This window comes from Equus przewalskii, chromosome X, assembly GCF_037783145.1.
Source record: "Equus przewalskii isolate Varuska chromosome X, EquPr2, whole genome shotgun sequence".
NCBI lineage: Eukaryota > Metazoa > Chordata > Mammalia > Perissodactyla > Equidae > Equus > Equus przewalskii.
In genome coordinates, this window is record NC_091863.1 from 44,295,354 (window position 1) to 44,315,905 (window position 20,552).

General features: G+C 43.6%; 1 protein-coding gene across 4 annotated transcripts in view; it reads left to right on the forward strand.

Moving 5' to 3' along the window:
• Positions 1 to 425: 425 nt before the first annotated feature.
• LOC139081124 (ferritin heavy chain) overlaps positions 426 to 20,552 on the forward strand; it is a 41,945-nt gene continuing 21,818 nt past the window's right edge. For 2 of the 4 annotated variants that reach the window (XM_070605578.1, XM_070605579.1), the window contains exons 1-2: positions 426 to 1,149; positions 11,892 to 12,032. The gene's annotated coding sequence lies outside the window, so the exon portion shown is untranslated. The remainder of the gene's footprint in view (positions 1,150 to 11,891; positions 12,033 to 20,552) is intronic. The other 2 variants (XM_070605580.1, XM_070605581.1) reach the window with 2 other exon arrangements.

Consider the following 20,552-nt stretch of genomic DNA (forward strand, 5'->3'; position numbering starts at 1 on the left):
GCCACGCCAGCATCCCCACCCAGTCGGCCAGCCAGCCAGCCAGCCGGCTGCTCCTCTGGCCTCACCAGCCCCCTTCCCCGCCCCGCCCCAGGGAGGACCAGGCTGGTGGCTGGGAGTCTCCCTGCCTGCTCAGCCTCCCTCCTTGCCTCCCTCTCTTTCCCTGCCTCCCTCCCTCCTCCGCCCGTCCCTGAGGCAGGGACCGTGCAAATCGAGGAGAGGGACGGACAGGCCGGATGGGGTCCAGCTTAGGACCCCGGGCTCTCTGCTGATGCCCCATCCAGGCTGGGTGTCCCTAGCATCTTGGGACCTGGATTTGTGTGGAGCCGGGGTGGTTTCCAGGCCAGGAGGCTCCCGGCGTGCCCATGGTGCCCTTGTTTTGCATCAGGACCCCCCCCTCGGATGCTCTGAGCCACCCTCCTCAACCCGGATCTAAAACCCGGGACACAGCTCTCAGGCCAGCCTCTCTCTCCACCCCACCCCCTCTTTCTGGCGTCCATCCCCTCCCCAACACCACCTCTGCTGCTGCCTCTGGCTGTGGACCTACTCCTGTTTCCCATCCCCGCCCAGCCTGGGGAGCGGGGTGAGCCTGGATGAGAGCCCCCTCAACCTGGGGCTCTCCCAGGCCATGGCGTCAGTGCTCCCAGGGAGGAGCCCTGGACCCTGAGCATCTGCTAGAGGCTTGGCAGAGGCCCCGCGGGGACCGTGTCTTCTGAGGACAAAGGCAGCAGCCGGCAGGCAGACAGGGAAGCAGGGGGGACCAATAGCCAGGCGGGCAGACGGGTCGTAGGGGCCAGCGCTGGCCGCCCTCCCAGCTTGGCAGTGGCACGAAGATGGGGGTGGGACTGTGTAGTGGGGGAAGCACCTGCCCAGATCCCCACCTGCCAGCTAGCTGGGCACCCCAAGGCTATGTGCTGCCCACCTGGTGTTCTCCAACACCCGCAGCCCTGCCCAGTGCACCCCTCCGGCCTTGCCGTGATGTCTGCAATCTAGACCAGCCCAACTGTATCCACGGCAACAGGAGCAAGAGTGTCACTGGCCAGCCAGATCGCTGAGGGTCCCACAGTGTGGCCCGGGCTGTGATTCATCCTGGGTCAGACGTCTTGAGGCCCCCTCCTTGGATTCCAAGACAGCCCTGCTGAGAGAGCCCAGGTAAGTAGTCAGCATCCTTCCACCAAGGGTGGGGGGCTGGGACTTCTCTTCTGTCTCCCCACACATATTTCAGAGTATCCATCACTGCCTTGCTCTCTGTCTCTCTCTGACTCTGTTAGTCTCTTTCTCTTTCTGCTCCATCGCAAGGGCTACTTGGGCACCCAAACCTGGAGAGTCCTGTAGCCACCCTCATCTTTCTCAGTCCCAAATGTCCCATGAGAAAGGGGACCACCACCTGTTTCCTCGCACAGGGTCTGTTTTTATCATTATGGTCGCGGTTGGGCACCAGGCTGTGTTAATATTTCCTCATGTGCTAGCTGTGGAAGGCACGCCTGGGAGCCGGGCCGTGCTCTCCTCACAATGCCTGCACCCCGGGCAGGCTGGGCCTCCTGCAGCTGCCTCCTCTCCCTTTCCCTCCTCCTCCACTCTCCTCCAGGTTCCTTGGCCTGCATGCAGGGTGTGTGTGTGTCTGTGTGTGTGTGTGTGTGAGCAGGCAGGTGGGTAGACATGATAGAGAAGCTGCTCCCAGCCCAGACCACCCTCCACTTCTCTTCCCTCCCCCCTTTCCGTTCCTTTGCTTGCCTTCCTTCCTTCCCTCCCCCTTTCTTTCTTGCTTTCCTTCCTTCCTTCCTTCCTTCCTTCCTTCCTTTTTCTTCTCCTGTCTCTCCCTACAGGTAGCAGACTTTTGCTCATCGCTACCGAAGATATTGCTGTGATTCCCGGGTAAAGGGGAGGAAGTCACTGTAGGGCTGAAAGGAAGGTGAGGTGGGGTGGGGAGCACTTCCAGGCCCTAGGCTGCCCTGATGGCTCTGTGGGGGCAAGGACCATGTCACACAACAACCTGCAGGGGCCAGGCACAACATGGTGGTCCCCAGCCTCCATCACAAGGCTGTCTATCTCTGTTTCAGACACCCACGTTGTATCTGGGACCCCCAGAGCTTATGGCCTTGTGCATGTCGCCAGTGGTCCCTATGTCTGGAGGGGCAAGAAAGCCTGGTTCATGGAGAACATGGATTCTCCAGGGACACTTGGCTGCCGCTACTAGCTCTTGCAACTTGAGTGAAAGTATGCTACTTACTGAATCTTGGTTTTCCCATCTGTCAAAGAGACTGGTAACTCTTCCATCATGAGTGTGTGTAGTGACCAGATGAGTTGGTGTGTGTAAATAAAGGATGTGCCTAGAAGTGGCCCTTCAGCAATGTCAGCAAAGCTCATGGTCAATATTGTTGCCGGTTATTCATGATTAATGCCGCTATTGATTATTTGGGGGAGGGACTGGCCCCTCTTCTTCAGGCTCTTGGTAGAGATCTGGGGAGGACAGCAGGTAGGCAAATGGTGAGGGGAGTGGAGGGGAGGTGAGGAGGCAGTTCTATGTTGTTCCACCTCATTTGTAGGAAGTTACAAGTGGTAGCTGTGGGCAGAGCTCCTGCCCCTACCCCACTCCAGGCTCCTTTCCCTGCACTTGCTCCTGTCTGTGCACACACACACACACGCACAGAGGCTTGAGGCCCCCATGAGCTAACAGAGGTCTGGCTTGCAGCCTGCAGCATTTCTGGCCCTGACGATGTATGCGTCTCCCTGTTGAGGGGAGACTTGGCAAGAGTTTGGCCTGTGGTCAGTGGTTGGCAGGGCCTGTAGATAAGGCTGAAGCTTCTGAGATCGCAGGGCTTCGGGGAGAGCTGGGGTGTGGCCCATGCAGCAGCCAGACCTGTGGGGGACAGTTCGCAGGGAGTTGCTAACCAAGAGCCTGGGCTAGGGGTACAGTGGGGGTTACTGGCTGGTTTCTGGGTGCGGAGACGTGGTGAAAAACTGAGTGAGGGAGTGTGGCTGGCAGAGGGTCCTCAAGGCCAGGGGAGGAGTAGGAGGAGGAGAAAGGCTGAGGCCCAGAACACTACCTCCTCTGTGGGGGCAAGGAGCGATGGGGCTTTGGAGTGTAGAGTAGACTTTTCTGAAGAAGCATTTGATGTGGAAGGGAGAGGACCCAACCTGTGGTCCAGAGGCATCTGGGCCTGAGCATGGGTGTATACTGTATGTGCAACTGAAGGTGTGTAGCTGTGTGCGCAGTCTGTGTGTGTGTGTCTGTTCATGGGCACTGTGGGTGTGTATATGTCTGTGTGTGTGAACAGGCTATGTGATGGTGTATGTGAGTGTATGGGTGTCTGGGTAGGTTTGTGTGTGTGTAGGGGAGTGGGTATGACTTTGCATGTCTGTCTGGGTGAGCAAATAGGTATGTTTGATTCTGAGCCTCAGTGAGGGTGTATTTCTCTGAGCCAACAGGCCTGTTGAATGTCTGGTTGTATATGTGTGTGGTATCAATTTGTCTTTGAGTGTACATGTCTGATTGTATATGTATGAGTATGAGGGTTTCAGAATGCCTGGGTATGCATATCCAATTAGGTGAATGCCTAGTTGTAGCGGATTGTGTATATTCATGTGTGTTTATGTGTACATATGAGTTAGGTGCATCTAAATGGTGCGTTTGTGAGTGTAAGGGCATCTGTGTGTGTGTCCATGCATGCATGGGAGGGTATGTGTGTGTGAACATGCTTCTGTGTGGGTGGGTCTGTCATGTATATGTATGAGTAGGCCTATGTGTGAATGTCCATGTGGGCTCTCTAGCATTTTGAATTATGGGTGTGCATGTTTGGGGAGATATTGTCTGTAGACAGGCTTATGGGTCCACATCTGATTAGGGAAATGTTAGTGTAGATGGTCACACTAGTATAAGGAGAACTAATTGTGTGAGTAAGGGAGAGTGTGTGAGTACATGTTTTGTTCATGAAAATATATTTTGTGGATATGCCTATGTGTGCACATCTGACTATGTATATGGGTATGGATGTGGGGTGGGTTGTATACATATGCACAGAAGACTGTGTACACAGGTGAATAGATGCATTTGTGTACATGTCTAATTATGTTTGTGGATACACTGTTATATGTGAGTACATGTCTCATTGTGATATGCATGAGTAACTATGTTTCATAATACTTGGGTGCACGTGTCTGATTATGTGTTTTGTTTGGATTTCTGAGTATGAGTGTGAATATGTGAGTGTGGATATGCCTGTGAAGTGACTGTGAGTGTATATGTATGTGTATCTGCTAGTATGTGTGAACATCTGGCTGTACGCAATTTGAGTGAACATGTTTGTATATTTGTGTGTTCATGCACATCTAAGTGTGTGTGTGCATGCACACGTGCGTGTGCATGTGAATATGCCTGTGCGCGTGCCTGTCTGCAGGTACAGGTGTGTGAATGTACCAGTTTGTACGGCTCTAATTATTTGCATATGTGTGTTTGTGTTTATATACCATTGTTTGTTCTGGAGCATATGTTGTAGAACAGTGTAAGTGAATGTATGTCTGTGCCACTCTGGGCCTATAAGTGTGTTTGAGTGTATGTGTGTGTGTGGTATGAGGATGTCTTACATGTGTATGTCTGTGCTGAGTGTTATCAGTTCTTCTCGTGCAGATGTACAAGTGCGTGAGAATATGTGACTGCTCTTCTATGTGTGCGTGTATGTGAACATACCTTTGTGTCCAAGTCTGTCCGGGAATGTGAGTGTAAATGAATCTTCTTTTGTTTGCGTAGTTTCTCATATGGGTGTATGCACGTGTGCAAATGTATAAGGTGTGCATATCTGGCCATGATTGTGTGAGTATGTTTTGTAAGTACATTTGTGTCTCCATGTCTGATTGTGTGCATATAGGAACAAATGATGTACAAGTCTATAAGCATGTGAATGTGCTCAGAGGCGGACATGCCCGGTTGTGTGTATAAGTCTATGTGTGTTAGAATGTCTGTATATGCAGACATCATCTCATTGACAAGCATGTGCACATCTGAGCATTTATGTGTGTGCGTACACCCATGTGTGAGTGTGTGTGAATATGCTTATGTGGTCATGTCCAGGTGTGTGTGTGTGTGTATACATTTGGGAGCTCACCTCTATGTGTTATGTTTGTTCATTGTCTCGTTAGGTGTGATACAGAGTCTGCCTGACTGTGGTCGTGTGTAAGTATGCCTGTGTGTACACCTGTGTTTGTGAGTAAATGTATGTCCTTCATGGACATTATGTCATATGAAGGTATGCCATGCATGCATGCCTATGTTTGAGAGTAAATGGATGTGAACGTGTGGGACCATGTGCAGTGCGAGTGTGCATTGCTGTGAGTGTGCCTATGTATAGGGATGAGTGTAGGTATTTGTGCATGTGCCTATCTGATGGTATGTGTGTGAGAGAAATATTTGGCCTTGGCCCTATGCAGATAGACCTTATCCCTGAGGAGATGATAAGGGAGGGTACTTATGAGTCTGTGTGATGCTATGCACACCCAAGCGTGTGTTTATGTGCATGTCTGAGTCACTGGCACCCTGCTAGACCATGTCTGCCTCTAACTTGTAGACATCCTACAGGATTGCAAACTATAACACCCGAGCAATCCATGAACCTCTTCTGGAGCCTCTCTGACTTTGACCACGTGCTGGGCTTTTGTGTGGGTCTCAGGATAATTCCTGTCATCATTCACATTCAAGAAGTGGGAACCAATCATGGCTGATGTCCTACTAGGGAAGGGGGCCTGTCACCTCTTTAGGAAAGGATTTTTTGAAAGACAAAGACTTCCCTTCCCTTCCCTTCCCCTCCCCATCAAAGACCCAGGACAAAATGGCATTGTATGGTGTCTAGGGTTGATAAATGGTTTTCACGGAGAGCACCCGAATTATGCCGTCCAGGCAGAAACCTAGATGTGAATATATATGTATAAGTGAAGGTATATCTGGGTAGAGTAGGGTGTGTGTGTGTGTAGAAAAGGGTGTTATATTTGGTGAGAGAGAGAATGAGAGAGAGAGAGAGACAGAGAGAGCGAGAGAAGGGGTCTGAGTTGTATGTATGTAAGAGAGAGCCCGGGTGTTTCTGGGTGGAGTGTGTATGTAAGACATTTGGGTATATCTGGGAGGGGCAGGTGTGAGTGTGGGTGTGTGTTAATGGTACATTTGTGAGGTACTATGAGAGCATCGGCCTATTTGAGTGGAGGATGGTATGAGTGAGAGTTTGGGTGTGTCTGGGTGGAAAGATGTGTGAGGATGTGAATATTTGAGGGATACGTGGGTATGGGTATAGCTGGATGGTGCAGGAGAGAGTGGGGAGATATCTGGGCAATGTATGTGTTTGATAGTGTGGATGTATCTGTGTTGTGTGTGTAAGAGAGAGTGTGGGTATTCCTAGGTAGAGTATGTGTATGAGGGAGTATGGGCGTTTGGGGGTGGAGGGCATTCAAATATGGGTATATCTGGATGGTGTGTAGGTGGGTGAGAGCACAAGTGTATCTAGGCAATGAAAGCGTGTGATGGAGTACACCTAGATGTACCTAGATGTACCTGTAGTGCCTAGATGTTGTGTGTGTGTGTGTGTGTGTGTGTGTGTGTAAGAGAGAGAATTTGGGTACGTCGGGGTGAGGGTGGGAGTGTGAGTGTGTATACAATTGGGGGTATCTGGGGATGGTGTGTGGGGGTGTGTGAGAAAGTATGGGTGTATCTGCATTGTGTGTGTGGAATGTGGGTATTCTGGATGACGATGATTAAGAGAGAGGGGATATGGATTGTGTGTCTGTGTAAGAGAGAGTGAGGTGTTTCTGAGTGTGGGTGTATGAGAGCACGGATGTATCAGGTGGGAGGAGTACGTAGATATATCTGGATGAGGTGTAAGTGTTTGGGTTTAACTGGGTTGGGAGGTGAGTGTGAGTGTATTGGAGGTGTGAGTGGGTGTATCTGGATGACGTGTGGGTGAGATGTGGATGCATGTGGATGATATGTGAGAGAGGGTGTCGGGGTATGTCTGGGCTGTGTGTGAGACAGTGTGTGGGTGTATTTTGGGTGAAGTGTGTTTGAATGTGGGTGTATCTGGATGGTGGGTGCGTGAGAGCATGGGTGTATTTGGGTGGCCGAGTGTGTAGTAAGGTATATCTGGATGGTGTGTTGTGAAAGTTTTTGTTGTATATCTGGGTGTATATGCACCTGGGTATGTGTGTGTATAACTGGATAGGGTGTGTGAAAGAGAGAATTTGGGGGGCATATCTGGGTGGGAAGTGTGTTTGGAGTGTGTGTGCATCTGGGTAGTGTGGAGGGGATGAGAGCATGGATGTATCTGGTCAATGGAGTATCTGGGGAGGTGCACCTGGATGGCATGTGTGAGAGCTGGATATATCTGGGCGGGATGTTAATGCAAATGTATCTAGATGGTGGTGTGCATCTAGATGATGTGTGTGGGTGTGAGTGTATCTCAGTGGTCCGTATGGGATGAATCTGGATGGTGTGTGTATGTGTGAGAGGGTGAACGTATCTGGGTGGGGCTGGGTGAGTGGAGCTGTGCTTGGGGTGTGTGTGTGAGAGAGAGAGACATACAGACAGAGACAGAGAGACAGAGAAAGTGAGCGAATGTGGATAGGATTTGTGTGTGAGTGGGTGTCTCTGGATTATGTGTACGTGGGTGTCTGTGTGTGTGGATGTATTTGGGTTGGGAATTTGTGGGTGTGATTAGCTGGGTGGAGTGTGTGCAAGTGTAGTGTCTTTGAGTGGTGTGTGTGTCACCGTGGGTGTGTGTCTTGATACTGTGTGTGAGAGAGGTTTTAGTTGTGCCTGGGTCGGGTATGAGGGTTCTGGGTTGGGAATGTGTGCAAGTTTGAGTGTATCTGAATGGTGTATGTGAGAGTGTGGGTGTACTGAGTTGGGAGTTTGAATAAGTGTGGCTGTATCTGGGTGTAGTGCCTGTGACTGTAGGTGTATTTGATGTGTGTGTGTACAAGGATGGGTATGTTTGGACGGGATGTGTGTGAGAGAGTGTGGCTGTATCAGTATTGGGTATGTGTGTGAAATTGGGTATATCCAAATAGTGTGTGTAAGAAAAAGAATGTGCACCTATCTGGGTTGGGGCATGTGAGAGTGGGTTTATCTAAGCAGGATGTGTGGGGTTCCCTCTGGGTGGTGTTTGAGAGAGAGATAGGGTGTATCTGGGTGGTGTGTAAAAGAGAGAGTGTATAGGTGAATCTGTGCGGAGTGTGTGAATGTGAGTGTATCTGGGTGGGGAGGTGTGCATGTGAGTTTATCTGGATAGTGTGTGTGAGAGTGTTTGGGTGTGTTTGGGTGGGGAATGTATCTGAGAATATGGGTGTATCTGTATGTGAGTGTGGATTTCTCTGGTTGGTGTGTAGGTGGTACATCTGGGTGTTTTGTGTGTTTGATAGTGTGGGTGTATCTGAGTGGGCTGTGTGTTTATGGGCGTGTTTATGAATGTGTGTATCTTTCCTAGGGCATATATACTTCGGCTGGAGTGTCTGTAAATGTGAGCATGTCCATGTTTGTGTCTGTGTGTGCATGTGTGTGGCTGTTTGCAGCTGAGTGTGTCAATACATGGCTTGTGTGTGCATTGCATGTGCTTGTGCTAGAGTGGTGTGTATCTGTGTATGTGTATGAAGTGAATGTGCTTCTGCATGTGAGTAAGTTGGATCTGCAAGGTCTCTGGAGCCAGGCTCTTGGTTTGCATTCTAGTTCTGCCGTGTATTAGCTGTGCGGCTTTGGGCAAGTCACCTAACCTCAACGAAGCCCCAGTTCCTTATCTGTCAAGTAGGAGTAATAATACCACCTATCTCGTAGGGTGAGGTTTGGATGAGTTAATATTTGAAAAGTGCTTAGGACAGTGCCAGGCACATAATGAGTCCTCTGTGCCATATAAGGTGTTACCTAGTACGTAATTATTGATGTGCTGATGTGTAAGTAACAGTGTGTGTCCATCTGCAAGTGTGAATGGGGTAGTTTCTATGTGCGTATTTGCCACGTTAGCTGTCTCCATGTGTATGTGAGAGAATGAGCAGATCCTGTGTGTATGTGAGAGGGTGCTTGTACATAAAACTTGTTTTATACTTATATGTGTCCCAGTGTGTGTATAAAACCAGGGGTGTCTGAGAAAGGAAGTGTGTGTCCAGGAGGTCAATGGAGGGAGTTTGGCCCTGTGTGTGTATTTCCCAGTGTGTGCAAATCCGGGTGTATGAGTGCACACATCTGTGTCTGTGATAGTGTTGTGTCCATGTGAGTTCAGGTGTTACCCTGCATTGCCAGTATGTCTGCATACGTGAGCACGCACGTCAATCTCTATTGTGAGTGTCTGCAAATGTAAGAAGGTTGGTATCCAGGTTTATACGTGATGTGTGTGTGTGTGTGTGTGTTTGTATAAAGGATTTGTGCCTATATGGCCATGTACTAGGATGTGTATATCTGTGACATGTGAGTTTATATGTAGGTGTAAATGGGTGTGTGCATCTGAGGCTTTGTGTCTGTCTGTGTTCACAAGCATTGGTGGCTATGTGGATGTGTATGCATGAGCCTGCATTGCTCTACACGCCTGCCTGCCTCTGTCTGTAGCAGTGAGCCTGAGCAATGTGTCTGTGTGTGTGAGCATATCTTTACTGTGTGTATGTGTATGTGTATGTGTGCCAGGGCAGATTTATATACTGTGTTCATATGTATGTGTGCCAGGGCAGGGTTTGTATAAGCTAGTGGGTTTTAATCTTTTAGTGTAAGAGCCTGGAGTGGGTAGGGCCTGGATCTGTAGGATGTGCACAGGACTTGCCCTGTATCTGAATGTCAGTTCTGATGTCTGTGCACACAATTGTGTCTGAAAGCATGCAGGACCATGTGATTTGGTTTGTAGGTGTATGTGTCTGCATGTGCCCATGTGAATGGCGAATATGTCTCTGCCTAGGCCTGTATTTCTATAAAAGAGTGGTTATATCTGTGTGTGTGCGTGTGTGTGTGTTTTGTATATCTTTGCATGATTTGCCGGTAGGTGGGCACCTACACACACACCTAACCATTTCTGTGTAGAAGAGGAAGTATGTGTGTACGTGTGTGTATGAGCACCTGATTGCACTTATCAGCTGGTGTGAGTCTGGATGTAAGTGCAAATTCAAATCTCCATGTAACACGTGTGCCTGTGGGCACATATCTGTCCACGTGTGCTAGTGTGTCTATGCAATATGACTAGATGTGAATGTGTTAGGGCATTCACAGCCAGGCACACAGAAAAGGTGAAATATTTGTATGGCGCACTGGAGTAAACCGAAGAGGATTTAGGGGTACTGGGGTTTGATGAAAAGGACTTCTTTACATTTTCTTTTCGTTATACCAATTGTGGTAAGAAAAACAAAAATGCGAAGTTTTCAGAGAGTCATTAAATATTGAATTTGTATATAACTTCCCAATGAAATCTTTTCAGAATTTTGTCATAGCACACTTGAGTTCACTTCTGTAAGCATAAGTTTTTATTCACTCGTGCAAATTTGTAGTGGTCAACGTTCGTGCCCACTTCTTCTGAGCCTCTGGTCATGACTGCCTTGATTTATTTCATGGTCATTTGATTCACTTGTGGCCATTTTCATCATGATTAGGTAAATCAGTTGGTACTGAGCATAGATCTTCTACATCGTTATTGTGTTTCTCGGTAAAAACCCAAACAAAACAAATGAAGCAAATAACCATTAGTAGTTTCAGCACGGATATAAACTTCCATCGTGACCTGCCACTTCTCAATCTTGGAAGGCATGTTGTCGAAAGTAAGATCCATTCCGTGGAGCTTGTTGAGACACAGTTTGCCCTAATGTCTTCAGTAATCAGCTGGAATGTGTGAAATACAGCTGCATGGTCCTGCAGGCCAGCAAAGCTTACCTCAAAAGCACAAGCTTTGGGGTCATCAGGTACCATTTTGGCTTCTCTGAAGCATCAGATGCAGTTTCTAGTGTTGAATATGGCTGATGCTTTCATACCATACCAAATTTTCTTAAGAAATGGAACAACTGCTTGTTCGTGCCTCCCTTTTTCACCTCCCTTTTATAACTTACTGGTTCTTGCCAAGGCCAGGCAGAGACCCAGGTTTTATGCTCGAAATAGCTACATGATCTCTTCTATTTCTTGGTAGTTACCCTCAACAGGAAACTGCTTGCATAAGTAGGTGACAGCAAATGGTCAAAGGGTATTTTTTTTATTGATTAAAACTCCTTTCTCGTCAATAATCAGAACTTGGATAATTCATAGTCTTTGAAATTTGTACATCAAAGGTGAAACCTTCTTTAAATCTAATGCTTCTTTCTTTTCTTTCAATCAGATGTGATGTTGAAATTCCTTGTAACAAATGCTCATGAATTTTGAATCCAACAGAAAATTTTCGTTTTGAGTATTTAAAAATAACGATGAAGCTTTTCCCCTAAGTAGACACATTGTTCTACTCATCCTAATAAGTCTTCTTTAGTGTTGAACTTATAACACCGACTAAACCTCACCCAGGAACCATACTTGGCCTCATTTCCTCTAAATTGAAGTTTGGCTTCAAATCCGTAAACCTCGTCGGTATACTTTCATATATTTTTGACTGTCTTCAAAATTTTTGCTGTCATTTTGTTCATGTGCTCAAAGAGCCATTTGTTGAAGCCAGTAAGCATCAAATCAGCAAAGTGAGAATCGTTCACAAAATCCTTACACACTTAGGTTTAAAACGATGGAGAATGGGATACTGATCCCAGTGCTTCGCGAAAAGCTGACAAGCGCGTGGGTAGTGCCCTGGATCTTATTAACTTCACCTAGCATCATTTACTGTGGAAATGAGACCTTCAGGCAAACTTTTTTTTTTTTTTTGAGGAAGACTGGCCCTGAGCTAACATCTGTGCCCATCTTCCTCTAACTTTATGTGTAGGACGCCTGCCACAGCATGGCTTGACAAGCAAGGCTAGGTCCACACCCGGGATCCGAACCAGCGAACCCCAGGCCGCCGAAGCGGAACTTGCGAACTTGACTGCTGCGCCACCGGGCCGGCCCCTCAGGCAAACTTTTATAGGTGAGGCTCCTCAGTGAATGAATGAATCTCTGCGTTTTCAGAACAAATTCCGCATGTCAACTTCCTGCCTTCTCAACAGCAGCATCAGTCCACGACCTTACGCAAAGTTTCCACAATATTTCAGAATACTCATGTATCCTTTTGAATATTTCAACCTTAGTTTATTTTGGTGCTTCTTGCATTTCTCTTCAGGCTTTCTGACTAGTACTATAAGCATTGTCAATCAACATCCAGAATTGCATCAGTACGAAATGAAAACCCTTTCGATTCGATGAACTTCTGGGTTAGTGTTGCCTTGATGTCCTTTGACCGGTTGTCAGTGTGTCTCCTAATAACAATAATTGAAAGTGGCCCCTTTCCTATTCCCTTTACCTCGTGGGTCTCAAATATAGTGTGGACAATTTCCCGGCAGACTGCTAATGTGAGATTCTGCTGAACGGTCATCTTAGCTTTACTTACTAATTATGCAACCCTGTCACTAGCTGGTTGAGCTCCATCTAAGAATGTTTTAACTCATCTCATGAAAGAGCCCGGTTTCTTGATTTGCACCTCCGGGTGCTTTAAAAAGTCCAAATCTTTCTCTGTGTAATAGAGTGTTTTGTGGTCGGTTGACCAACATAGCCTACTGGGAAATGAAGTTTCTTTTGATAACTTTTCCATGCAAATCGAACATTTAGGCAGAGAAAGAGAGGGCTCATTGGGCAGCTGAATCCAAATTTGAGAGAATCCTCATTAAATTGCTTAAATTAGGGACATCTTGGATTTTTTTGGAGGGGAGACTAACTGTGTTTGTCTTGTGAGTCTCCTGATTTTCCAGCTTTAGTCAAAAAGTCCATTTTGATGGGAAAAGAACTATCATCTCAAAAATGAAATTACTTGAAGATAAAGTACTGAAGGGATCAGCAGACCTTTGTGACTTCTGAAAATTGAGTTTTTCAAAAAACAAATTTGAGTTCTTCTGCATTCTTAAGAAAGCAGCACTCCACGATGGAGCCAGAAACGCCTAGATTTTCCTCTCATGAATCAACTCAATTCAACTGTAGTCAGGCGCCATTCATTTATTGACAAATGTTTTTAATTAAAACCAAAAAATAATAGTTAATTATGAAATCCCACCAAGAATAAGATTTGGCTAATTTTTAATATTAAAAGCCAGTAGCAAGTAAATCAATAAGCAAAGAACTAATGAAAATGATATGGTTGTAATTTTTTAAAAGCGTCCTTATCTTTTAGAAATACTTACTGAAATACTTGTGGATGAAATGGTATCATAGATATGTTTCAGAATACTCTGGAAGTGGGGGAAGTGGGTGAGGTTATAGGCGAAAAAAGACCCTATGAGTTGATCATTGGTGAATCTGGGCAATGGGTGCGCTAAGGTTCGTTACAGGATTCTTTCTACTTTTTTTCTTTTAAAGATTGGCATCTGAGCTAACAACTGTTGCCAACCTTCTTTTTTTTTTCTTCTCCCCAAAGCCCCCCCCCCCCCCCGCCCAGTACACAGTTGTATATTCTAGTTGTGAGTGCCTCTGGCTGTCCCACGTGGGTCGCCGCCTCAGCATGGCCTGATGAGCAGTGCCATGTCCGCCCCCAGGATCCGAACAGGCAAAACCCCGGGCCGCCGAAGTGGAGCGCGCACACTTAACCACTCGGCCACCGGGCCAGCCCCTCTTTCTACTCTTTTATGTTTGAAATGTTCTAAAAGAAAACATTTTTAAATAAAGCAACAATCAAGGAAATTAATAACATAATTATATTTCTTTTAGGAACACCTAATACTGTATAATAGTAATAACAGCAACAATCATAACAGCTTTCTATTTTTGTGGAAAAATAAGAATGAGATCAAATTAAAAGAAAAACAAACGTTGTACATGTATAGGCAAGACCAAAGAGCCTCACTGATGATGAACGAGTGGCAATCAAAGTAATCATCAGACTATCAGGGATGCTTTAACAGGAAGTGATCCGAACATTTACAACCTCCCTTTTCACATGGCACCCTGGAGCCCCTTCTTGCTCTGGCCCCCTGCTGCGGCAGGTGCCCACCAGCCAGGCAGCTCTGCTAATGTCTCCACCTGTGCATGGAGGAGTTGGCTGGTCTGTGCACATGCCCTAGTTTGTCTCTGGGTGCATACCTGTTGTATATTGATCTTCTGTTCATATGATCTATCCATTCGTGTTAGATATTTTTAGTACTTTTGTCTTTTGACCTTCATACTAGCTTTATAGGTGTTTCATCCACTACCTTTACTGTATATTTGCCTTTACCAGTGAGTTTTTTCCTTGATAATTTTCTTATTCCCATTTGTGATGTTTTCTTTTCCACTTAAATAAGTCCCTTTAACATTTCTTTTAAGGCCAGTTTAATGGTGACAAACTCCTGTAGTTTTTTCTTGTCTGGAAAACCCTTTATCTCTCTTTCCATTCTGAATGATAACCTTGTCAAGTAGAGTATTCTTGGCTGTATTTTCTTTCCTTTAAGCACTTTGAATATATCATGCCACTCCCTTCTGGCCTGTAAGGTTTCTGCGGAGAAGTCAGCTGATAGCCTTATGGGGTTTCCTTTGTATGTAACTTGCTGCCTTTCTCTTGCAGCTTTTAGGATCCTCTCTTTATCTTTAATTCTTGACGTTTTAATTATAATGTGTTTGGTGTGGGCCTCTTTGGGTTCATCTTGTTTGGTGCTCTCTGTGCTTCCTGCACCTGGATGTCTGTTTCTTTTCTTAGGGTAGGGAAGTTTTTAGCTATTATTTCTTCAAATAGTTTCTCTGCTGCTTTGTCTCTCTCTTCTCCTTCTGAGACATCTATAATATGGATGTTAGTGGGCTTGATGTTGTCCCAGAGGTCCCTTTGACTGTCGTTATTCTTTTTTTCTGTTTAGCTTGGGTGATTCACTCTACCCTTTCATCCAGATAACTAATCCGTTCTTCTGTGTCATCTACTCTGCTGTTGGTTCCCTCTAGTGAATTTTTCATTTCCTTTATTTTATTCCTTCAATTCTGATTGGTTCTTTTTTATATTTTCAATTCTTTGTTGAAGTTCTCACTGTGTTCGTTTATTCTTCTCCCAAGGTCAGTGAGGATCCTTATAACTATTAGTTTGTACTCTTTATCAGGTAGATTGTTAATCTCTGTTATGTTTATTTCTTTTTCTGAGGATTTGTCCTATTCCCTTATTTGGAACATATTCCTTTGTCTCCTCATTTTGCCTACTTCTGTGTGCTCATATCTATGTATTTGGTAGATTAGCTATGTCTCCCGACCTTAGAAATGTGGCCTTATGTAACAGATACCCTATGGAGCCCAGCAATGTGCTTTCCTCTCCTTCCTTGTTCCAAATGTTCCAGGAGTAACCCTTGTGTGGACTATGTGTGCCCTCTGTTGTGGTGGGGTTGCTCAGGACTGTCCCTTGTTGCAGTGTTGTAACCTTGTTGTGTTTATGGGAGGAGATGAATTCAGAGTCCACCTATGCCACCATCTTTTTAAAAAAATTTTATTTATTTAATTATTGTTTTATTGCAGTAACATTGGATTATAACATTACATAGCTTTTGGATGTACATCATAATATATTTCAAATTCTGTGTAGATTACACCATGTTCACCACCCAAAAACTAATTATAGTCCATCCACTCACATGTGAGCCTAATCACCCCTTATGCCCTCCCCACTTCCACTATGGTACCACCAATCCAATCTCCAATTCTATGTGTTCGTTTGCCGTTGTTTTTATCTTCTACTTATGAGTGAGATCATATGGTGTTTGACTTTTTCCCTCTGACTTATTTCACTCAGCATAATACCCTCGAGGTCCATCCATGTTGTCACAAATGGCTGGATTTCATAATTTCTTATGGCTGAGTAGTAGTCCATCATGAATAAAGACCACATCTTCTTTATCCATTTGTCCCTTGATGGGCACCTAGGTTGCTTCCAAGTCTTGGCTATTGGGTATAATGAACATAGGGCAAGGAACGTAGGGGTGAAAGTATCTTTATGACTTTGCGTTTTCCAGTTCTTTGGATAAATACCCAGCAGTGGGATAGCTGGATCATATGGTAGATCTATCCTTAATTTTCTAAGGATATTCCATACTGCTTTCAATAGTGGCTGCACCAGTTTGCCCTCCCACCAGCAGTGTACAAGGGTTCCCTTCTCTCCACATCCTCTCCAACATTTGTTGTTTCCTGTCTTGTTAATTATAGCCATTGTGACTGGAGTGAGGTGATATCTCATTGTAGTTTTGATTTGCATTTCCCTGATAGCTAATGATGTTGAACATCTTTTCATATGCCTTTTGCCCATCCGTATATCTTCTTTGGAGAAATCTCTGTTCACATCCTTTACCCATTTTTTAATTCGGTTTTTGTTTTTTTTTGTTGTTGAGCTGTATGAGTTCTTTGTATATTTTAGATATTAACCCCTTATCTGATATATTGTTTGCAAATATCTTCTCCCAATTGTTAAGTTGTCTTTTCGTTTTGTTGATGGTTTCATTTGCTGTGTAGAAGCTTTTTAGTTTGATGTAGTCCCATTTGTTCATTTTTTCTTTCGTTTCCCTTGCCGGATCAGACATGGGACTTGAAAATATGCTGCTCACACCGATGTCAAAGAGCGTACTGCCTATGTCTTTTTCTAGAAGTTTCATGGTTTCTGGTCTTACATTCAAGTCTTTAATCCATTTTGAGTTGATTTTTGTGCATGGTGTGAGGGAATGGTCTACTTTCATTCTTTTGCATGTGGCTGTCCACTTTCCCAACACCATTTATTGAAGTGACTCTCCTTTCTCCATCGTATGCTCTTGGATCCCTTGTCGAATATTAGCTGTCCATAAACGTGTGGGTTTACTTCTGGCCTCTCAATTCTGTTCCATTGATCTGGTTGTCTGTTTTTGTGCCAGTACCATGCTGTTTTGGTTACTATGGCTTTGTAGTATATTTTGAAATCAGGGAGTGTGATCCCTCCAGGTTTGATCTTTTTTCTCAGGAATCCTTTGGCTATTTGGGGTCTTTTGTTGTTCCATATAAATTTTAGGATTCTTTGTTCTATTTCTGTGAAAAATGTTGTTGGAACTTTGAAAGGGATTGCATTGAATGTATAGATTTCTTTAGGAAGTATGGACATTTTAATGATGTTAATTCTTCCAATCCAAGAGCATGGCATATCTTTCCATTTCTTTGTGTCTTCTTCAATTTCTTTCAACAATGTTTTATAGTTTTCAGTGTACAGATCTTTCACCTCTTTGGTTAAGTTTATTCCTAGGTATTTTATTCTTTTTGTTGGAATTGTGAATGGGATTATATTCTTAATTTCTCTTTCTGCTACTTCGTTGTTAGTGTATAGAAATGCAACCAATTTTTGTACGTTGATTTTGTATCCCGCAACTTGACTGTATTCCTTTATTGTTTCTAAAAGTTTTTTAGTTGATTCTTTAGGGTTTTCTAGATATAAAATCATGTCATCTGCAAAGAGTGACAGTTCCACTTCTTCTTTTCCAATGTGGATCCCTTTTATTTCTTTTTCTTTCCTGATTGCTCTGGCTAGGACTTCCAATCCTATGTTAAATAAGAGTGGTGACAGTGGGCATCCTTGTCTGCTTCCTGTTCTATGAGGGATAGCTTTCAGTTTTTCTCCATTGAGAATGATATTTACCAAGGGTTTGTCATATATGGCCTTTATTATGTTGAAGTATTTCCTTCAGTACCCATTTTATTTAGGGTTTTTATCATAAATGGATGCTGTATCTTGTCAAATGCTTTCTCTGCATCTATTGAGATGATCATGTGATTTTTATTCTTCATTCTGTTAATGTGGCGTATCACTTTGATAGTTTTGCGGATGTTAAACCATCCCTGCATTCCTGGAATGAAACCCACTTGATCATGATGTATGATCTTTTTAATGTATTGTTGTATTTGATTTGCTAGTATTTTGTTGAGGATTTTTGCATCAATGTTCATCAGTGATATTGGCCTGTAATTTTGTTTTTTTGTGTTGTCCTTGTCTGGTTTTGGTATCAGGATAATGTTGGCTTCCTAGAATGATTTAGCAAGCCTCCCCTCCTCTTGAATTTTTTAGAAGAGTTTGAGAAGGATAGGCATGAAGTAATCTTTGACTGATTGGTAGAATTCACAAGGGAGGCTGTCTGGTCCTGAACTTTTATTTTTGTGGAGGTTTTTGATTGCTGTTTCGATCTGCTTACTGGTGATCAGTCTATTTAAATTTTCTACTTCTTCTTGGTACAGTTTTGGAAGGTTGTATGTTTCTAAGAATTTATCCATTTCTTCTAGATTATCCAATTTGTTGTCGTACAGCTTTTCATAGTATTCTCTTATGTTTTGTATTTCTTAGGTGTCCTTTGTATCTCTCCTCTTTCATTTCTGATTTTATTTATTTGAGCTTTCTCTCATTTTTTCTTGGTAAGCCTAGCTAAGGGTTTGTCAATTTTGTTTATCTTTTCAAAGAACCAGCTCTTGGTTTCATTAATTTTTCTATTTTTTGTCTCTGTTTCATTTATGTCTGCTCTGATTTTTATTATTTCCTTTCTTCTGCTGATTTTGGGCTTTATTTGTTGTTGTTTTTCAAGTACCTTTAGATGCACTTTTAGATTGTCTATTTGGGAGTTTTTTTCTTTGTTGAGATAGGCATGTATTGCTATAAACTTCCCTTGTAAAACCGCTTTTGCTGTATCCCACAGATTTTGGCTTGTCATATTTTCATTTTCCTTTTTTCCCCAGGAATTTTTTGATTTCTTCTTTGATTTCTTCATTGACTCAATCGTTGTTCAGTAGCATTTTGTTCAACCTCCACATTTTTGTGGCTTTTCTGGTTTTCTTCCTGGTTTCTAGTTGATTTCTAGTTTCATACCTTTGTGGTCAGAAAAGATGTATGGTATTATTTCTATCTTATTAAATTTATTGAGACTTGTTTTGTGGCCTAATATGTGATCAATCCTGGAGAATGTTCCATCTGCCTTTGAAAAGAATGGGTATTCTATGGTTTTTGGACAGAACTTCTATATATATCCACTAAGTCCATCTGGTCAAATGAGTCCTTTAAGGCCAGTGTTTCCTTAATGATCTTCTGTTTGGACAATCTATCTATTGGTGTAAGTGGAGTGTTAAAATCCCCCACTATTATTGTGTTACTATTTCTCCTTTTATATCTGTTAATAATTGCTTTATATATTTAGGTGCTCCTATGTTGGGTGCACAGATATTTACAAGTGTTACAGTTTCTTGTTGGATTCTTCCCTTTATCATGATGTAATGCTCGTCTTTGTCTCTTGTTACAGTTTTCCTTAAAGCCTATTTTGTCTGATATAAGTATTGCTACCCCTGCTTTCTTTTCTTTGTCATGTGCATGGAGTATCTTTTTCCATCCTTTCACTTTCAGTTTGTGAGTGTCTGTAGGTCTGAAGTGTGTCTCTTGTATGCAGCATATATATAGGTCTTGTTTTTTTTATCCAATTGTCCACCCTATGGCATTTGATTGGAGCATTTATTCCATTGACGTTTAAGGTAGCTGTTGATAAATATGTATTTATTGCCATTTTGTTACTTTTTTTTCTGGGTGTTCTAGTTATTCTTCTCGGTTCCTTTCTTTTTCTCTTGCTCTCTTCCCTTGTGGTTTGATGGCTTTCTTTAGTAATATGTTTGATTTCTCTTGTCTTACTTTTTTTCTTCCTTATTATAGGTTTCTGATTTGTGATTACCATGGGGATCCTTTTTAATATTCTATGCACATAACAGCCTATATCGAGTTGATAGACTCTTTAGCATAACTTCTTTCTAAAGGCTCTACTTTTTCACTCCCCTCCTCCCACATTTTATGCTTTTCAAACCATATATCGTCTCTTGGTTAGTGTGTGTCTATCTATTACCCTCTTATCATTGAAATAGGTGATTTTAGTACATTTGTCTTTTAACTTTCATATTATCTTAACAGGTAGTTGATCTGCTACCTTTACTATATTTTTACCTTTACAAGTGATTTTATTGTCTGTTTTTTGTTGTTGTTGTTGTTTTGTTTCATTGATAATACTTTTTTATCTCTATTTGTGGTCATTGCTTTCCCAGTTAAATAAGTTCCTTCAGCATTTCTTGTAGAACTGGTTTCTTGGTGATAAACTCCTTTAATTTTTGCTTGTCTGGGAAGCTCTTTATCTCTCCTTCCATTCTGAATGACAACCTTGATGGATAGAGTATTCTTGGCTGTAGCCTTTTTCCTTTTAGCACTTTAAATACATCATGCCATTCTCTTCTCGCCTGTAGGGTCCCAGCTGGGAAGTCTGCTGATAGCCTCATGGGATTCCCTTTGTATGTCACTTGTGGCCTTCTCTTGCCGCTTTTAGGATTCTCTCTTTATCTTTAATTTTGGACATTATAGTATGTCTTGGTGTGGGCCTCTTTGTGCTTCTCTTGTTTGGAGCTCTCTGTGCTTCCTGAATTGGATGTCTGTTTCCTTCCTCAGGTTAGAAAAATTTTCATCTATTATTTCTTCAAATAAATTTTCTGC